Source organism: Cyprinodon tularosa, unplaced genomic scaffold (genome assembly GCF_016077235.1).
Source record: "Cyprinodon tularosa strain WSP-4 unplaced genomic scaffold, ASM1607723v1 ctg261, whole genome shotgun sequence".
NCBI lineage: Eukaryota > Metazoa > Chordata > Actinopteri > Cyprinodontiformes > Cyprinodontidae > Cyprinodon > Cyprinodon tularosa.
Window position 1 is genome coordinate 698,545 of NW_024038965.1, and position 22,053 is coordinate 720,597.

The 22,053-nt window shown below is 36.9% G+C and overlaps 1 protein-coding gene and 1 long non-coding RNA gene across 16 annotated transcripts in view; one reads left to right on the forward strand and one right to left on the reverse strand.

The window, feature by feature from the left end:
* Positions 1-13,073, reverse strand: part of LOC119785995 (band 4.1-like protein 1) — a 136,613-nt gene extending 123,540 nt beyond the window's left edge. For 8 of the 15 annotated variants that reach the window (XM_038289031.1, XM_038289025.1, XM_038289030.1 and 5 more), the window contains exon 1: positions 12,914-13,064. The gene's annotated coding sequence lies outside the window, so the exon portion shown is untranslated. Of the gene's footprint in view, positions 1-12,913 lie in introns of all 15 variants that reach the window. The other 7 variants (XR_005281118.1, XR_005281121.1, XR_005281123.1 and 4 more) reach the window with 3 other exon arrangements.
* Positions 13,074-16,782: 3,709 nt separating this feature from the next.
* Positions 16,783-17,887, forward strand: LOC119785993. Its single transcript, XR_005281116.1, has 3 exons — positions 16,783-17,102; positions 17,538-17,630; positions 17,717-17,887. It is a non-coding gene; the product is annotated as an uncharacterized LOC119785993 (long non-coding RNA).
* Positions 17,888-22,053: the final 4,166 nt, after the last annotated feature.

The following is a 22,053-nucleotide window of genomic DNA, read 5'->3' on the forward strand; positions in this document are numbered from 1 at the left end:
GCCTTAGAAAAATACAAATTGGCCAAATTTTCCAACAACTACTAAATGAATCTTATGAGAATGCCCATGTTCTTATTTAGAGGAAAATATGGCACTGTCAACAGCAACATAACAAGTGCAACCAAATTAGAAACCACACAGAGAGGATATATAGAGTCTTCTTCCAGAGAATTAGAGATTAGACAGAAATACACAATCCAGATTGAAAGTCAGGGTGTGCAAACAGTACAGTTGATCCTCCGTGAGGCTGGGAACACAGCAACAACGGTGAGGAGGAGCAACAAAAGGCTCTCAACACACACAATGTTTGTCGAGTGCGCCCACGGATCAGAACCTAGAACAGCAAACACAGACACTAATCGTGAGTGCACAGTCATTGGTCCATACGTGACAATGGCTTCGCCTGGATCTGGAAACTGTTGAACCTGTTTGGAAGCAACACGACAATCTGGAAAGCAAAGAAGTTTTCAGGAGAAAAAGAAAACAGCCAGAAGCCCAGGCGACATGACCCCTGAGCAAGAACACAGCACATCAGTGAGAAAATCAGGGCAGCTATAGCGAGGCAACAGTAGCACAGCCTGCATACAGACTACACCAACACCTGACTCACTAGGCATTTGGTGCGCAATCATCATTCAGTATAATTACCAGTGGAACATAATGTAGAGGTCAGAGTAAACCCACGGTCCTTCGATGGGATTTATATCTTGTGAAGCACAAAGAGGCAACTACAAATTTTAATTTCAGTCTAGCTGCCATGGGCTTAATTTAACTGTGCTTTACCTCCAATCTGCAATTTAATCAACCCAAACAAACATTGTTTCTACGCTAATGGGAATAGAATGCAGTCAGAGGTAGCAAGTTGAATATTTCTGTTCTTTAATTTCTTACATTTTTTCTATAGAATGCAAAAGTATTCACGCAGTTTAATTTTCCAAAATAAAGTCAACATTATGGTGAAATGGAGGAAAAGAATATGCATTTTTCTTATTTTGAGAACATAAATCTGTATGTTAAGCCATTCATTTGTTTTCTACCTGTTTACTCTGATACAGTGTAATAAAAAGCACGTTTGTGTTGATGGATAGATGTGTGAAAGTAAATAAAGGCAACATACCAGAAGAAAACAAGTTAGTGGCTTAGAAGACCGGAGACTAGATAGAGGTTCAGCAATCAGCAGAACAATGGCCCCACAATACAAACAGCACTACAATGGAATGGTTTATATCAAATAATATTCATATGATGAACTGGCCCAGTCAAAGTCCAGACCTGAATCCTACTGAGAAATGTGGCAGCTCAACTTGCAGGACAAAGGAGGCTTTACGAAGAACTGAATCAGTTGGATTGAAGTAGGGCTGAAGATAATGATTATTTTGCTAATCGATTAATCTGTTAATTTTTTTTTTTCGATTAATCGATTTATAATCGGACAGCTTGAGGTTCTTTAAAGAAAATTTTACACAAAATTAAACCAGGTGAAATTAAACCTTTTCCACTTGAGGAGTTCTGGATAGAGCATATTGACAGACAAAAACCTTTTTTAATCTTAAATGCAAAATGTTTAGTTTTTTTCACAATTTTGATATAATTACTGCTCTAAGTTGGTTTCTCTGTCAGCTAAAGGTTTTTTTTAGTTTTGATACTCCAGTTAACGATGAATTCATTACTAAATGACTATTATTTCTATAATCAATTAATTATGATTAATCTGATTAATTGTTTCAGCCCTACTTTAGGTCAAATAATAATCATATGTTGAACTGGCCCAGTCAAAGTCCAGGCCTGAATCCTACTGAGAAATGTGGCAGCTCAAACTGCAGAGAAAAGAGGCTTTACAAAGAACTGACTCAGTGAGATTGAAGCAAAATTATTAAGATCTGTATTTGTTGAAATTTGACATGAAATCTTTATGAGACACAGAGTAGTTTATAAAACATCGTAGCATGATCAAATCAAACATTTGACTGGGTATAAATACTTTTACAAAGCCTTGTGGTTCTCCATTTACTGGAGCAAGACTTGGAAAATCCCACATCGTGAAAATCAGAGAAATAAACACAGGCAGACAATAGAATTAGTCCTCCTCCATGACTGTTGGATGCCAAGGCTTTAATTAATGACTACCAAGTGTGATGTAGCCAAAGGAAAACAATGGCTGTTGGTGCAGTTTGTCCAAAGATACCAAAACAGAGTAGCTGGAAAAAGATATTTCGGGGGCAGATTGTTCAATAAGCAGCCCGAATATAACAGTCAAATTTTCTATCCCCATATTCACACGCCTTGCCAAAAATATACATTCTGCTTTGTGACAGGGAGGTAGAATTAAGAGTCAACGCTCATGATCAAAGTAAAAAAAAACAACATGATAGGTCCTATCCATGAGAGGCATGAGATCTGTTCAAAGAAAGCAGCTATAGTGAGGGAAGCAAGTGTGGTTTATGCAGAGGAGGAAAGTAGGAGGGGGCAAGAGCCTGCTGACTCACGGCAGTGATGGGGCTGAGGCAGGCAAAGGCACTGCTGCTCAGGACTTAAAGCTCACTGACTCTCCTTCAGAAGGACAGGCTGATGCCTCTCATCAACCCTGAGCCGCTATATGAGCGACAGCAGGAAATAGAATGCTCAAATAAAACTGTCGAAGGGCATGAAATAGGTCCCCTTTCTCTAGTCTGCTATCCCTGGGAAAACTAAATGATGCAATCTGCGGAAGGCAATAAATTCCCCAAAGCTGTGTGAGAGTAAACCAAAAGCAAAAAACAGTCCTCGATCAGAAAGAGAACAACAAGACTACAATTGCTCTGGGAAATGATTCTCAATGGAGAGACTTTGGAGGACCAAACAATTGTGATCATAGCTGTAGGCAACTCTCTGACACTCTATTTCAGCTAAATAATGTTGAAGGCTGCCCTAAAAATACTATTTTGACACACGCAGTAGAGGCTTCATTATGATGAGCATTAATTCAGCTGCTTTACATCAAAGGCACGTCACCCCACTGATTATACTGTTAGACAGAAGGACAGCATTAGTGTAATGTTAGGAGGGTTGAACAGAGGAGCACATTTGGCAAACAACAACAGTGTAGTACCTCAGTGTTCTACAACGATAGCTTTGTTACTCAGCAATCAATAGACATTGCAACCATCTCCTATCAGGTATCCAGATCCTTTGTTCTACTCACAGTAAACAGTATTTTGAATGAAGACAATGCCCTACATCAGGCCCATCTGGACAGCTTTTAGAATTGGTAATAAACATTGACCTGAATGATAAATAAAAGCTCAGCTCATCCACGGCAAATCCTGAAAGAGACGCTTCAGTTTTACTGAGAAATGAATGACTTTAAACTAAACAGGCATCTACAAGCCAGAAATCTATTCTTTGTTTGATCAGTGGAGGCAACATTGCCACTACCAGGTTGAACTCATTGCACTCTTTAGTAGGGAGTCTGTTTTGTATTGGTATCAACCCATAAATCCATTTATCCATCAGTGTATTTAGCAGCCATGTCTGGAGATCCTGTGCAGTGCTTGGATTGAAATTCCACTGAAGTTAAAGATTTGCTAATAAATGTTGCTTTTTTTTTGTTTAAATTTAGACTTGTTTAACATTTGTTAACACTTTGCTTTGGGGTTTTTTTCATGTAAATGGTGGAAGAAAAAAGCAACATCAGCTTCAAGAATGATTGAATTAATAAAGGCGATTTTTTGCAGGTGATTTAGAAAACAAATATATAGAGTTTTTGTGGCACATTTTTGGCTACCTGGAGCTTCCGTAGCGCTACTTTCACATTGGAGTAGGGAAAGTAACAGCTGCACACAAAAAGTGAGCTGCATTGTGGCTACCGGTGAGTGCGTCAAGTTTGATTCCTAGAAAGGAATAAAATCACCTGTTGTTTGGAACTGGTATTGGTTTTCTGCAACAGACGTGGAGCAATAGACCCCCTGCTGCAACAGTGAAAAGCAGTACAACAAACCTTTTTCAACACCTCAAACCAAATATGAAAAATGGCATTCTCTCCAAGATGAACAAAACTGCTCTGAACAGCAAACCTCAGCTTAAAAACAGCTAAGTGAGCCGAATCTTTTGCACAAGCCATCGCATATGACAGGAAAGGGACATGTGGAGAACAATCACTTTGCACATAGACATGGCACTCATATAGTGTGGAGAAGATAGGGTTTATTGATATTATTAAAACCTTAGATCCTTAACAAGTATGGAGGAAAGAAAATTATAACTCAAACTGAAAAAAAATAGTTATTCATAGGCCATATCGCCAAGTACTAGATTAGGCCTAAAAAGAAAATCAGCAGCACATATCAAGGCTTGCTTAGGCTGTGGCCAAAATAATCGGTACCAGCATGGCCTTATAAAAGTTGATATCAGTCAATCTTTACTAAATGCTAAATAATGTAGTAAGAATACATTTTAAAAGACATATTTATAATTATTTTCATAATCCACTGCAAGCACTTTCCAAAAAAATCCACATTTACCAAGTCCCACTTAATGTCAAACTGTAATACAATTATGTTGGTAACTTGTAGAGTGCAAAAAGGTTTGAAAAAATTGTGACGAAACTCTTCAAACTACTTTTACAGTATAAGACCTAGACTGATTTTATCAAAGCTTTCAACAAAAACATAGAATAATATCATTTCATATTTTCTGATACTTGGACCATGTAACATTATCATCCAGCCCACATTGATTTTATAGAAAGCAAAAAGTTTCCTTTCACAACCTTTGACACATAGGTCATTTCCACTGACTTATAAACAAATACTAAAAAAAATGATCAAAAGAAAAAAAAGAAAAGACAATCTCAATCACAACAAAGTAACCATCAGAGATTGCAAAGACAGACTCAACAACAGTATCCTCTGCAGCTCTTGGCATCTATCCATACAGCCCAATTATGCAGCAGGGTTAGCCAATTTCTGAATGTATGAATATAGATGCAGACATCAATACATAATATGAAACAAATGCGTCTAACAAAAGCAGAGTCATATTGAAAAGCTTTGGTATATACATGTGGGCTGAATATCTTGGGATTATAAGAAGTGCAGATTATATTGTGTGTGTTTTTTCCCCTAATCTGTCTAAAAATGTTGTGAAACTGTTTCAATTTAATTTCAAATGTGAGAGGAGGATGTTAAAGACTGATCCCAGATCCAATGTTAGACTTAAATTATGTTAGACTTCAATTATCTGCAAAGATTTCTGTTCGAATAAGGGGTCATATGCACACAAAGAGGCAGTAGAAGACACTAGATTTAAAACTTGATCCCACAGCTGGAAAGTTTGTAGCTCAGTCCGTACAGCCCTAACCACTAAACAGGTTACAAGCTGGAGAGATGGCACATGTATGCTAGGCTCTTTTCTCCATTACATGCACATGCTTACGAGCCAATGACAAAAAATTCTATTTATTTTGGACTTGAGATCAACATATTTAGCCTTTCTACTGTATATATGAGGGCAAACTGCAGCTGGAAAAACTCAGTTCCTCGACAAAAACAACCAGAAGCACCACCAGGAAATGGTATTAGGTAATCGTCTATTGTCATCATAGGCAAGGTAAGGATTTGGTCTCTTTTTTAACCCAGAAAGATCTAACTAAAGAAACCAAACTCTTTAAATATTGCTGTATTTATATATTTGAAGGCACTGCACGCTTTGAAATGGAAACCTGCCACTCATTTTTAAGCTTCACTGAAGTAAGCCTAAATCTGACATAAACTCTGCCTCCCTAAATCAATTAGACGCAGTTTCTGTTTTGATTTTTTTTTTTTGGCTAATTAACACGGATGACAATATTTTCAAGCAGTTTAAGTCTAAAAAATATCTCCATGTATGAACCTCCTTCTAGACCAAGCACAAGAACAAACAAATAGGACTGTCTTAATTTTATAATTCACGATTAATCTTCCTGAGTTTAAATTCAGGAAACTAAATTACAAACTGGTTCATCTTGTCTCTCAGGCTATGATTGCCTTGGTTTGCCACAGAGTGAAATAGGAAATGTATCTGGTATCCCTGCTCTAATGGCTGTTGCTCGATTCTGTATGTCCTTCAGAGCCGCACTTAAAAAGTAAGTTGGCGTTATGTTGCAACTACCTCTCACCTCCTGGAGTGGCACTTCTTACATAGACAATAATATTTTCAGACAGATAAAGAAATATTGAAGTACTATAGCTAAAACATTAGGGCTCATTTATGTTTCTTAAGCACTCAAGTAGCTCCCTCCATTTAAAATGCTGTCAAGCTTTACTGAACATGTGATTTCTGTGCGTTTATGAAACTGGCAAAGTTGAAAGGAAATTTGGCCAATACAGTAGAGTCTTTAGTCAGCTTCAAATTTTATAAAGAAAGTGTCAGATAACAGCAAACATAACAACATTTGAGGACATTTTGTTAATATGTCTTCTTAGAAAGAGACCTAAAAGGACAAAAACAGTAGAAAGAGGGGGCCTGTGCAGCAAAAAACTAAATTACAGGTGGTAGAAATGTATGTCATCCCCTCTTTCCTTTCATGTTCTGATCACATATGAGCTTCAAGATTACCCATGGTATCATTTGAGTTGAGTTTTATCTGCTTTCACAAGCATAGCATATTCAACCAAAATATGCAAAGAAAATGGACAAGATCATGGAGAGAGAGCAACACACCAAAAAATAAAAAAGTGGATGAGTCAAATTAGGAATATTCAATAATCACTACATATTTCCTAATATATTCTGTTATACACTTCGTTTACTCTTTTAAATTGGATGTCTAATTATAAGCCTATCAAACCATATCAGTGTGCAAAGAGTAAAACCACAACACTTATTAGATAACTTATATAATACTCCAACGGGTCCTTTGTAAATAAATGCAAAGACTGATGCAATCAAGAAAATTGCTAATCAATGCCTTGTACACCATTACACAAATCCCTAACCTGTATCAAGCCAACCACATCACTAAGTGGATTGCTATAATTAGGATAGAAATCATTGAAGTTTAAGGTCTGGAAGTAAATATCCTCAATTTTTGAGGAACATGATGTGTAGAAATACTAAAAGACGAAGTTACATGAAGTAATATGGAAAGGAGTCTGCTGTAATAAAAGTCAGAAGAGTCCCACTCTCACTATAAGAAGTGTTCTCAAGGTAATTGAACTACACAGCTGCTTTATGAAGACCACTTATCTGCAGAGATTTTCCAAAGAAAATTAGGTTTTATATTCTATAGAGGTAAGATCGCTCTTTAGAAAAAACGCAAAACGCTTATGTTTTCAAATGAGTCCTGTTTTATTCCATTCCAGTCATCAGTGAGGTAACATTAGCAGCAGATGACATTTTGTACCTCTATTAGGGCTTGTGCCTACACTGAAAGTTGCTATGCATTTATTTGAGAAGCATAGGGCTTTAATTTACAGAATCCTCAAAAGTATGGAGGACACAGATGCTTGCCTGTGTTTGACTAGTCACTGGAGTTTAGCAGACAGGAGGAGACGTGACCGCACTCACCAAGCAACAAAATCATGACGGGTCACGTAACGTTTGACTGGGCCCAAACCAATGACAGTCAAGTACAGGACACGTACAGACAAAGGATGCTGTCCTATGGCTTTCTAAGCCATATACTACATATACGACTCTTACTATAAGTCAGGAAAAAAGTCCTATTTTATAGCACCTGGTGGCTCTGACAGGTAAGAAATAGTGGCCTTCATTTTGCAAAACTTTAATATGACATGGTTGGGTTAACTTGTAAGGGCAGGGAATGATTGCCTCCAAACAGAGCGAGAGAAGAGGACGGCTGTTTCAGATGCCTTATACTTGCTCATTTAAATTGCAAATGTTGGTAGGCAGCATGCTGAGCTGCAAAATCCCTACAGAAGCCTCTGGCATCTGAAGTCAATACATAAAAGCGACATGAACTCACCAGGAGTAAGACTTTACCTCACATGTGCTCTACGTAAAAAGAAATATGGATAAACTGCAAGTTTGATTCACTTTGAAGGACGTGCATCACATAATTTGCTGCAAGAATTAGATCTTAGCTACCTTGCTAATACGGATGAGGTATAAAAGCCATACGAGCCGCTGCAGCTAAAAGCTTCAGCAGTTAAAAAAAAAAAGAAAAGCAGGGTCCAGAGGAAGCCGACCTTTATGATAGGAGTTTGGGCTGTCTCACAAATTGCTTTTACAAATAAAAATTGTGTTCACCCGTTGCACCTTATCCTATATTTCAGAGGTCATTCAGAGCTTTTGAAGGTCAGGTAGATACAACTTTGGTTTAGTCTATTATGTTTCATACAATTTGATTAAGCAGTGAAGGAATCAGTCCCAACATCAAAGGAAATAGGGTTTCAATAAAAGGTTTAATATGGTATTTATACAATTTAAAGTAAATTATATGGCAGATTTGAATATTTTCTAAATATTAATTTTCATGATTCATGAAAATGTTAAGCTAAGGATTAATGGATTAAATAAACAGTTTGTTTTTTTAGTTTTTTTGTCTTTCTCTACCTCTGTATACTCATGACTCATGTATTTGACATTTCCTGTCATATGTTTCTAGGAACAGCTGCAGTTTGCATAAAGAAACTTGTTCATAGAGGACAACAACAAAAAAACAAAATGCTATTCATGAATAAATTCAGCGGCTTCTATGGTAACGACAAAAGGTACACAGTAATAGAAATATACTCTATCAGTTAGATAGCTAAGATATGTTCAGGCAGCTGTAGTTAGTAGAATTGTTGAAGTCCTATCTCATCTTTTTAGCGCGATCACTCAACTATATTAAATATTTGACCAAGTCTAGAGTCTTCTAGGCTTTTGTGAAGATATTGTTTGCATAAATGAGTCATCTTTAAATATAGCATATAACAGTTTGTCTAAGAGAAAAATAAATAGGGAATAGGAGGGTACCAAACGGGGTAAGGTTTGTCAAAGGGGAAGACTGACAAAACCAAACTGCTGAAAAAAGCAAATTATCAGGATCTCCAATGTAGGGTTCATCCACATTAAGTTGAAAAAGGTATCGACACGGAAAAGCGTAATTGTAAAGATGAAACCTTCCGAAGCTTAAGGAGCCATTATGTCACACCTGGTGGAGCTGTAGCACTTCCAGACAGATAAAGAAGTTAAAAAAAGGGAAGCGAGAAGTAGGTTGGAAACAATTAATTTAGAAGAGATAAAAATGTGTTTGTGTGGACTAGTGAAAGAGGAGCAACAAGTAATAAGTGTGAAATCCACAGTAAATTTGCTTGGAGGGGACGGCTTCGAACTAATCATTCTGGGAGGTGGTTTCAAATGTTTGGCCACTGCTTCATCATGAACCCCCAAACTGCACTAAAAGCTTATTGTATTTTCTCAAACCTTCCCTTTTAATCCCTTTTCAGTTCTGTTATGAATCTAATGAACTGTTGACTAAAGGCAGCACATAATGAATTAAACTTTCTAATACAGCAATACTGACTATGCTAACATTAAAAACGCCAAGACAATTTCTCAATATTACTTCTATTGAGACAAAACACTAGATTATCCACTGAGACACTAATATATACATCCAACTTCAAACCGTTCATCCTCTACAAAACCCTCCTGTGGTTTAATACCTGGTTGTCAAATTTTTGAAAGAAGGATTTTTATTGCTTGTATAAATTGGATTATGTCAAAGACTACCATCCTGTGATGTGGGGTCCCTTGGGGTTCCGTTTCAGACCCTATTTTATTCTTGCCGCATAATCTCCCAGCAGAACAGAAGTTAAAGTAAGACTTGATCCTATCTAATGAGTGCTGATTATATAAATGTTCATTACTACTCGGTTTATGCAGAATGCTGTGCAACTGCATATGCTACTGTAGTAAATATCCAATGTGAAAAGGGTAAAAAAGAGTTGTAAAAGTGCCAACAGGTCAGTTTTTAAAAGCATGCTTTAATCCCTTCTCACCAAAGAACATTAGTGATTAAAAAAACGCTCAATACCTACTTTGAATTAAAACAGAAGATTTGAAATGATCTATTTTTGTATTAATCAAAATGTTTGACTTTTTGTACCTGCAAGAAACCAAGTCTGCAGAATGTGATAAAGTTAAAGCTGCAGTAAAAAGCCATCTCCTCTCTCTGTGAGGCTGTTTTATGAATAGGAAAATGGAAAATTAAGGAAAATGTAAAATCTAAATTTGAATGTGTACAAGTTTACTGAAAAAATATTAATATTTCAGACTGGTGCAGAATATCATCTCTTAGTGCTGTTGTTCATCTATTACAATCAGAGGCTAAAAAATCTGAATGTTAGTTCAGCACAAAAACTACAGAGTTTATCTGTTTTGGGAAGGATATTTTAAATATTTTTAATCTGTGTATGTTTTCTTTGCAGGCTTTGCAGGGTTAAGTCCATATGGATAACTAGTTCCTACATTATTAAAATAATCTCCTTTGCAAAAGGAATCTGTGTCTTTATTGCCTTCCTGTTTGTTTGGTCTCCTAATCACATTTTGTTGTGTATTTATTTACCATCTTTATCTCAGACATCGCTTTTATTGTGTGTCTCTTGATAAAACCTGGTATATAATCCTTTGAAAGCCCTGGACGAGAGGGAACCTTACAAGTGTGCATGAAGTGGGTCTTTCCGTCCACTTACAGAACACATCGTCAAGAGGAACACTTGAATGAGTGTTGGTGCGAAAGATCTGTTCCTCGAGACATCATACACCGGATTACTTCTCATATAAGTGCACAAACAAGACAGCTCTAGGTGTTTTTTGTCTTGCTTCAGAAGACAAACAATAACATCACAATGCTTATAATAAAATGAAAGGGTTAAGGCAGATATTTCTGTTTGTATCGAATAAAATTCCATATTGAAACCCTAGAAAGATTGTAATCTGTACAAGACTCAATGCATTTGCGTTAGATAATGGTTTGGTTCAGTCTTGTGCTGAACTAACATTTTTAATTTTTTGCCACCGTCGTAACCGATGGACAACAGCACTTACAGACTTTATTTATGTATTATGAAATATCAATAATTTATCAGAAAACGTGTATACATTAAAATTTAAAGATAAAAAGTGGAGCTCTTCCAGATCCCCTGATATCCTACGGTGGGCTGAAATATTTTCTACATAGGCTGTGACAGGCATGGGAATGATTGTGAAGCTATTTGCATGGCCTGCAAGGGATTGCCTAGGCATGCTTCACCTCTGCAGAGAGATTTTTTCACTAGTCTGCCTTTTACACAGGGAAAACCTAACTGACATTCCCTGTTAGCTAAGGGCAAGTTCCTTTATTTGTTTTCGAAGCTACAACTTAACCACACTCTGCAGCTGTTGTTGGGTTTCACTGTTTGAAAGGATGGGACATCCGTAGTACCTTTCAAAATTATTCACACCCCTTCATTTTTTACAGACTCTATTACGTCACAACAACAGACTTTGGTCAAAACTAACAGCAGCATAGTGGTGGGGTTCAAAAATGAATGGCTGCTGGGGTTCTGGTAATGACGATGAAAGTCTTGAAGCTTTTGGATTCAGCCACTTTTACTTTGACGCCCATAAATAAATTCCACAGCAACAAATTCAGACGATAAGTAAGTAATACATGGAGTCCACGTGTGAGCTATGTAATCTCACTATAGTTACAGCGGTTAGAGGTTTGGCAGGGTTGGGTCACAAAAACAATATCCAAAGGTTTGAGCATTTCACATAACTTTGTTTATTCCACCAGGATATAAGAAGAGTACAACCTATCTAGCTTTTATTCAAAAGTTGAAAGAAAAATGTATTATTGAAATCAAAAGCCAATGGAGGTTTAGTTTGTAGTTTACTACAAGACATCTAGGGAAAAGAAAAGGGAGTTCTGGTCAGATTAGACCACAATTAAAAAAAAATAAGACCCTGAACACACCATTCAGATTGATGTACATGGTGGAAGCAGCTTGATCCGGTGGGGGATGCTTTACTTCAACACTGGGAGATTGCTAAAAACTGAGTACACAGCAATCCTGGAAGAAAACTGTCCTAAAGACCTGACATAATAGATTTTCACCTTTTAGCAGGACAACTCTAAACCAGAGAAAAAATGGACCGATTGAGAGCAAAGATTTTCCCATGTGCTAGAATGGCTCAGTCAAAATCAGACATGAATTGAAGTGTGAATAAAAGCATTAATGCTTTTGCTTCTGATGTTAATGGGGTTGACAAGAACAATCTCAGAAAAAATAGAGAGAAAAGAAAGAGAGATGCAGTTCAAAATACTTCAAGGAGTGGTTCTACAAGTCAAAAAGCTGAATTTGATATGAGTACATGTTAAAAATGTACACAAGGAACTGCAGCTGCGTTGTAACTAAGGGGTGTGTTTGAAAATACACTGACTAATCCAAAAGCAGATCCAGTTTGCCCTGACGGACTGGGCCACGAGCAAAGCAGCTGATCTCTGAAGCCTTCACAGCAGCAGCTTTAACTAGAATTGTTATGGCGTGTTTATGGCGTTAAAGTAGCAGTAAAGAGGGAACACTGTTTATTGCTCCCTGGCTGCCTGGTGGCTATATGCTCCACAAGCTGACAGGGCCAGTAGGCGCAAAAACGACGCAACAACTTGCTCCTGCCTGTTTTCCCAGGATTTCATGTTTTCTCTTTTTAATTCATCCCCCTCCAGCTGAGAGCGCAGGGTAAAGTCCACGCCTGTTATAAAATAGTCCTGTGTGGAGCAGCCTCAGCTCGAACAATTTGTCTTCCACCGCAGCGCGCAGTATTAAAACGCGATCAGCAGCGACATACGCATGAAAAACGAGAAGAAAAATCACAAAGAGTAAAATATTAACATGTAAGGACAGCAACCCTGTGCTTACACTGCAAATAAGACAGCTGCAAGCGGGAAAGAGAATCTGAAACATACCCTCCTGTCACACATGCATCCAAAGGAGGACCATGGATGAGGCGCACCGTTCAGTCCTGCTGCTGCCGCTCAGTGTTTATTTCCCGGTTAGAAGGAGAGGGAGTGGGTCGGTGTTTTGCCGGTGGAGGGCGTAATGAGGGAAGGAGGGAGGAGGAGAAGAGAGAGAGACTGAGGGAGGGAGGGACGCTGTCAGATGCGGGGAAGCAGAAGAAGACAGCGCATATGTGTGCGAAGAGGGGAAAAAAACACTCAGAAATCTCAGTGTCTCTATCTACAAGTGTCATTATGTTAACAAAATAAACATGCGCGTGAAAGAAGGAAATAAATAAAAGGTGACATAATCCCTGATTGATGTGTGCTGCATTCATGCATTGCGCGTGGAATGAATGGTCACTGAACATAAGACACTTGAAAGCCACTGACTGTTTGCTGGTCAATTATATATATATATATATACATATAGAGATATTGGTATATCTATATATTCATGTAATATAAATATTTCTGTTTCTCTCTCTCTCTCTCTCTCTCTCTCTCTCTCTATATATATATATATATATATATATATATATATATATATATTAGTGTTGCACCGATACCAGTATCGGACGGGGCCCCGATACTGCCCTAAAATGGTGGTATCGGTATCGGCGAGTACCAACAAATAGTGCACCGATACCATTTTGAGAGCCATAAGTTTATTCAACCATTGTCACCCACTCCTGGTAGGCAATAAAAAGTTTTACTGGATTCACTTTGTATTAGAGGTAGGCAGCAGCTTGACAAAGCCATGATGGCAACTATTTTTCATTATTATGGTATCGGTATCGGGGCCAAAAAATGGCATCGGCGCAACACTAATATATATATATATATATATATATATATATATATATATATATATATATATATATATATATATATATATATATATATATATATATATATATATATATGCTGGAGCAATATATATAAATATGTTATTTTCTACTTTAATCTCCAGTAAATCAAATATTTAAAAGCTCTAGCATCTTCATCAGTAGGAGCTGTTTCGAGCCGTGTCGTCAGGAATGCTGGGTCCCTTCTGATTACATCAACTGCAGCCAGCACACACATACCCTCCCTACAGCTCTGCTCTGCATGCACACACATGATGGGTTTTATTAACACCCACTGATGTAAACAACAATGACGGTTGCTCGTCACTCAGGTATCACTCCTTCATTGTGAAGCGCTAAATTAACAAGGTATTATTTTGAGAGGCGAGGTTGGTTTGATAGAATTAATCACTGGGAGATTGCTGCTGCTGATTTGATTAATCTGGCGCTGTTTCCTCGGTGAAGAGGGGGCGTATTCAGCAGGATAACAGAATTAAAGGAACAACGCTTTGAACTTCAGAGGTTAACATGGAAGGTCAGAGAAACCTTATCAACAAAAGTGCTCTGAACTTACCTACAGATAAACAGAGTTCGGGCCCAGGGCGCTAACCCCCAAAATCCTGAACACCTTTGTATTGTAATTATATTCTGATTACAAAAGGCATTACATTATTGCATAAAAGCCATCTGTTCAGTGATGAATGAACTATGGGTATCTCTTGGGCTCACACTATATTGAAAAATATTCAAATTTACCTCATAGCATTACACAAACACTTTAAAATTAAATGTTACCTTTTGATGGGTTAGGCTGCGGGTGCAACAAGTTATGAACCATGGTAGTTTGTCTTCCTGTGGATAGTTATGTTTACAAGTCTCTTGTTTGCAGACAAGTTTATTATTTTCTTTCCAAATTATGTATCTATGTGTAACTTTAGATTCAGCTTTAGATTCCCACTTTTTTTTTCACAATTGCTTTGTGAGACATCTTTGTTAGCTTAATATTTCTGACATATAATCACAGATATATATTTTTTTATAATGGAATAATCTATAGTAAAAAAATTTCTGCCAACTGCATAGCAAAGGGTTAGTCTATAAATTTCTCATCCCTCTAACATAATTCAGTATCTATTGTTGACCAACTGCAAAATCTGCTTTAATTTTCTGCAAAATAACTTTAAATACTAATTTGTAGAAGCAATATTTTTCTGCTAACGAGTCACAAGAAGTAACTGGATAAATGTTTTGAATGTGGCATTATATTGACCCTTGATCTGGAGCTACGTTAAGCCTTATTGGTCAATCAACCAATACAGCATTAATAAAACCAGCAGACCATATAAGGCCCTTTGCTATTATTACCAACTCTGCATGTTGGAATGGAAATACCATCTCATTAGTATGTAAGTTTATGTGGAACTGTTTTTATTTTTAGTCCATGCTTGGATGTGAATCAAACCGTACTGAGTAGGTCTGAAAATGGGCATTACAAGCTGCTGATTTGGAAGAGACTGGAGTCACAAGTTACACAGAAATATTACCAAGCATTTAAAGGTATAGTGGAAAATGTTTGTGATTTTTTGAAAAGTCCTCCCCTCTCCACAAAAGAAAAATGCACATACATAACCCTACACTCAAAAAAAGCAAACTGGGTGTCTGTTACCTTATCTTATGTCTAACATGTAGCTTCTACTATATAAAATCATGTTTTGTGGTTGAACAGTTTTAAATCATGTAGATTTAGCATAAAATGCAACAACTTAAAATTTACTTGAATAATTTATGTTAAAACAACCTAATTCTAATGGGTTAAGATTGCAAATCAATAACACTCCAAAGCAGTAGGTGGCAGTAATGAGCACATTCCCCTCTCTTGAAGGCCACGGTCAAAGGTGAGTGAGTCCCCGACTCTGGCTGGCAGAAGGAGTAGACATTTTGAAAAGAAATTTCAAATGTGGAAGAAGGTAAGTTTAATCTTTTATCATCCATCGAACAGAAAACAATACGGCAGCAGACATGTTATAGACAGTTAGTTATTGTCCTCTTTTGCATTTTGGATTATTTATTTGTTACTGGGCGTTTTATTAGAGTGCATTAATATATCACACTGTCGCCATGCTCATAGCTAACTAAGCTTACAAGCTAGCATCCTGAGGTCGACGGCATGGTTGACAACGCGTGCGGATTCATTTACAAAATGAGCTAAGAGCTGATGCAGGCATGGCTGGTGGGGGATAATTGCCTGCGTTTGGTGAATGTAGCTGCAGCTAAAAGGCTCCAGTCACATAGGCTACATTAATAATAATAGTGGTGATGAATTTCCCCCCAATCCGAATCTTGGCTTCACGTGGAGTCCGCAGAAAGCTCGGCACTTAACAGTCATTAGCTCTAAGTTTGGAAACTACCACGGCATCTCGGCACCTTGGCGGGGTTTCTATGTCAACTCCACGTAGCATTAGCTCATCCAGCTACTAACATCAACACAGTAGTTCTTCGCACTATGGAGCTTTCCACAGTCAGATTTTATTCACTTTGTTGACGAGGGAACAAATGTGTGCTACCATAAATGTACTGTTGTGCTGTAGCCCAGCTAGGAAAGCAAATCGTTACCATATTTCAAATGAAAAAGCATTTTCAGAAATGCTTTTTCATTTTAAGAATGTGGCTGCATTGTTTGACTCATAAATGAAATTAGTAATCAATCATCCTGTTTGCATTTTAAATTTCTTCTTTAATGCTTCTCATCATTTTACTTAATTAAAATAAAAAAGAAAAATACATTTGAGATTGATTTTTTGAAAATGTACCCCAGAAAATACATACCAAAAATAAATTTGAAATGTAAATTTTGAAAATGAAAAAGTATTTTCAGAAATGCTTTTTCATTTTAGGAATGTGATTGCATTGTTTGCCTCATAAATTAAATTAGTAATTAATCATCCTATTTCCATCTTGAATAAATGCACAGCACTCATTAACTTTGATTGAAATATGTACAGTGTGATTTATATCAGCCAACAAAATGTGGGCTAGCCTTGGAAATAACTTGTAAGCTGATTTAGGATTTGGTGGTAGATGACAATTGTTAAACTAGTCGGTCATTTCAATGCTATGATAGTTAAATTTACTTTTGTGTACCCTTTCTGTTTAAGCTAACTGCTGAATTTAAGAGGATTACAACCATCAGTTTGCTGTCAAAGTTCTTCTCCCAGCTGGATGCTCATTCTTCAAACTTGATGAGGGTGTTTGGCAAGAAAGGCGGCGTTCAAGGAAGAAAGATAAGGAGCATCATGATACCCATCACCAAGGTATGATAATAGAATAAAATAGAAATTGTCAAACCTGTACCGATTCAATATTCTAAACTTAATGCTTGAAATTTAAAGCGGAAGTTTCAGAGGGATGGAGAGAAATAAAACTAGATGGAGAGGGGTGTAATGTACTTTTATGAAGAAGGATCTGATAAAATTTTAACCTTGGGCAGATGTGACAATGTCCACTGATGTTGCAATGGTAGGTTCTGTTTCCTGGGACCACATGCTTACATTTGACATATTTCTATGATAAAATGTCTTGCTGGTACATAAAACCAATGCACCCATGGATATTGTAAGTTCATATATCATAAAAATTGTCAATGATTTTTACATTTTGAAGAATGTATTATTTAAAGTTTTGTTTGTAAAATCTTCTACCAGTTGATTAAAATGTTTTATCTTTAATTTATTGTCCTACATACTCAGACTGACGCCATTGATGTCAAAAGAGAGTGAATCATCAAAGCCCTGTGTGTGTACCTGAATGAAGAGCCCGAGAACCTTGTGAAAGAATACATGGTATGTAATTTAGTGTGTTTAAAAATGGGACCAGTATAACATATCTTTACATGTATATCCTCTATTTCCCCCTTTTTTCTGTGAAGAACACAGATTGTGGGAGCAGTGAAGCTGCAGTGATGGAGACGACATTTGGAATATTTGTCATTCGCAAGGAAGGTGCAGAGCCAGGTGATGGACCGGAAGATGTAGGTATAGTTCTGGATGGGCTCGGAAACGTGCCACTTGCTGTGGTCATGTTGTTTGCGCTTGTATATGCGCTTAACATCAGCTACCCGCCAGAGCTCAGATACACCTTTGAAGCTTTGCAGAAGATCATCGTGGAGCTTGATGGAAACATACTCTCAAAAAAAACTCAAACACTGAAAACTCTACTTGCGTGTTAGTCACCCTCAATAGAGTAAACTACAGGTTTGGAGTTACTCTAATGGGAAGGCATTTGAAGCCATTTGAGTAGTTACTGAACTGAAAGCTGTGTTTGTGTTTTAATACATCCTGTTGCTATTTTGGGTTTACAAAATAGAATGTTTTGAAATGTTTCTTTATGCAAAGGTAAGGTTTTAAAACAAATTGTTATTTTCTAAAGAAAACTATTTTGATATGGATGCATTATGCTGTATTTTGGTTGTTCTCAAATATTGGTCTTTGCACTCAGTTGACAGGACCACTTTCTGCGTATAACTTTGTAAAGGGCTTTGCTGAAAGCTCTAAATATAGACACCTAATGACAGGGGGCTCCAATTTCCTAACTCAGGAGTTACAACTTTTGTTTGTCTATCTGTTGTAGTTTTTTTACAGACATGATGTTGGACACTGTTTCAGGCTGTATTGTTTGTTGTATTTTCACAACGTAGTCATTTTTAAAGTAAAGCGATTTCAACAAATCCAATTTAGTTCATGTTTTTCTTTTCCAAACTTGACACCAGCTGGGGGTATATAGGCTGACATGTACATTTTAAATAGCTGAATATGTATACGTTAAAAATGATTTATTTTGTGAATAATTACTTATGTTCATTTTCATATGATAAAGTTAATCTCTTACCTAACTTTGTTTTGTGGGCTCAGCACAATAAATTCATGTACTGTACTATTTTGAAAAGTAGTTGTAACTACCCTATTAAATTATGTACCTAATAATCCTATCATACAAGTTTAAATGGCTTAAGAAAATTATGTTAGTATGTTACATTTACCTATATTTATCTAGTTGGACTGACCCCTGGTAATTAAGTAATAGTAATGCAAATACAACACGTTGACCCAACATATTTACCCTTTGTTCACTTAACAAAATTGCTTCTCGCTAAATTAATGCATTTTATTTAGGTGGAAATTATTTCCATAATTTTATTACATTCTGGGAACAAGTTTTTTTTTTTGAGTGTATACGTGTGCGAGAGCATGCACAAGCCCATTTATGCTCATGCACGCTCTGTTTAAAAGTTGCTCTTTGCATCGCTCATAGAAGCTTACTTTCCAAATGATTTGAAGTTTTTTCCACTATGTCAGGTTCACCACCAGTAAGTGAAAATGGGAACAAACAGGACGGCTTTACGTAAACATATCCCCAGAATGATTGACAATTAGGAGGACCACTTATTTTGATGATGCACCGGGAAAAAGAACATTTTCCACTATACCTTTAAGTTATAATTTGCTAAAAAGCTGTATCCTGGGCTTATAGTGTATATGACAGGTATAGCAAGCTGGCATTGGGTAGTAGGCTATTAGCTTATCCTCACAGCTCCTATCCTAAGGTTTGATGGCATGCTTTTATTTCCAGAGCTATATCTCACTGCCTTGAGCCTTATCAGGCTCTTCTCTTTTACAATGAGTCTGACTAAAAGTTATGCAAGGTTCCCTAATCGCTGCCTTGGGTTTGTTTCAAATATGGGCAGCTGGACAGATTTGTCATGTTAATCAATAAAATGAGAAAACCACCAATGGAAATTAGAGCTAAGGAAAACCCAAACTGAGAATACCCTTTAGTGTGGGTCGTTTTAAACAGCCAAAAAAAGGTGGTACTTAACAAAACCTATTTTAAACAAAGAAAACAAGATCCTTTGCATTGATCTGACTATATAATATAGCTACAATTTGGATTTTGTTCAATTGTTACTCATACTGTAACTGTTTTTATCCAAGGTTGAATCTTTGTCATAAACTTGCCTTTAACTCACACAGTGGAAAAGGTTTCTGATTTGCATCCTTCCATTTATGAGGCTTATTGTTCCTTAATCTATCTTCACCTTTTTTTCTTTTTTTTTTTGTATCTTAAAGAGGTTGCAAAGGACAGATCTGAGCGAGAGCCTGAGGATAATATGCCTAACTGAATCTAAGTTCATCTGTTTAGAATTCTGAACTATCAAAGTTCAATTGAAGCCGGGTGTTGCAGGCCTCAAGCTGAATCGAGAGTCTGTCAACGCCAAAAGAGGAAAACAGCTGACTTCTGTTCTAGGAATTCATCATATTTCTGGAATGGAAATGACACAGTCCATTTATGATCTCTATCTCATTAAGTCCAATCTAAATTGTCCTAACGGGCAACTTCATTTCCAATGTAGGATTTACACTTAACCCTCATGTACCATTCATTCGTTTTTATAAACTAAAACCAGCAATACAAAGTGCGCTTTATCCCTGCTGGGGTCGCAAGGGGTGCTGGTGCCTCTCTCCAGCTGTCTACGGGCAAGTGGCGGGGTTCACCCTGGACAGGGTAAGTGAGAAAAAACTTTTTAGAATTTGAATAAATAAGATACATTTAATGCGAGAGATTTTACTCTTTAAATTTATAATGTCCCCACTAAATAAACTGTGATGATGTCAGATACTTGAGTTTTGTGAAACCTTTTTCTAAACCAGCTATAGGGGATTATTAAACTTAACACTGATAAACTCCTGTCCTTCATATACCATCAAGTAAGGTGGATATATCTTCTTCAAAAACACAGAGTACATATATATTTTATTTGGCAGGGCTTGAAAGTTGAGTTTTGCACAGCTTAAGACTCAGAAATAATTATTCATACCCTCTTGTTGTTCTTCAGTCTTGATCATCTGGGGCTCTTTTATCCACCCTCAACGGTTCTACCTGTCACTTCTAACTTATTTCTGCATTTATAATTCTTTCTTAAGGTTACATCATAAAGACATTTTCCCCCGAAATTACAAAGTGAGTGAGGCAGTGTTCTAGTCGTTCTAGTCTGTCAGACATAAAAGTAAATAATAAAAATTTTTTCAGTAAAATTCGGAGCTTGAGAGCTGCTTGAGTTGATCAAGTGGCTATGCGCTTGGCACCTTGCAATATAACCGCAAAACGGAAAAATCCATTAAGTATTAAGCAATTGATCTGCACTCTGAACTTTGTAATACACACAGGGTTTTTTTCTTAATTGCAGATGGATAGATAAATCAGACCTACTTCAAAGCTGGTCTAATTAATAATGAACCATCTCTCTGCCAGGGGAACAACAGTACAGCTTTAGACGATTCTCAAACCATAGAGCTGAAGGCAAAAAAATATGATTACCAGGCCTAAAGTGGAAGGGGAAACAGATACATGGTAGATGTTCAACAAGAAAAAGAAAAAAAACAAAACACAACAAGGGTACTTATTTAGAAAGAGTTGGATGAGTTAGATTGAACTGAAGCTTGCAACTCATTTTCTTGTAATATATCTGGTGGTTCTGTCTCAGATAGAAAACACTGGGCCAAAAATAAATAAAGCTAAACTCTTTGGCCTGTAGTTACATTTTACAAAGCCCTCTGAGATAGAAACTTAACCTAAACCTGGAAAGGAGCTTTAGCTACAGCTAGATCCAGCTCGCTCTGATCAAGGAACAGACAGAAAGGTTCTTCCAACTTAAGTTGTGGATGACCCAGTTTCTATGTTGGGTGTTTTCTTTTAAGAGCTGTATTTGGTTGATGTTCTTGCTCATTGCTGATCCTGTCCATGCATGCATGTTAAGGGTGTTGAAGGCTTTGTCACTAACGGATCTGTACCAGATGCACAATCTGTAACATCAACTCCCTGTCACGTGAGCAACTACGAATACATTTAGATCACTATTGAAAAAATCAGTTACAGTACATAGAATGTCTTTTTCTATCCTTATGTAAAAAAATCTTAGCAAAGTACTTTGAAAAATATATTAAAAATGACTTTGCTGACAGAATTAAATCATTTACATAATTTCTTTTACGTCTCTTGTTTATGTCACCACCACACATGCTCGGGGCAGTCCTACAAAATATGATTGCTCTTTATTTTTGTGATGTTTTTCTCTAGATTACACACTATAAACTTTAGAAGTACAATGAAATACAAACATAAACCAATAAATGACCAAAACCAAAAAATGTCCTGCAAGAAGTACGACACAGATCAGGTACACATTAGTGATACAATAAACAGGATATA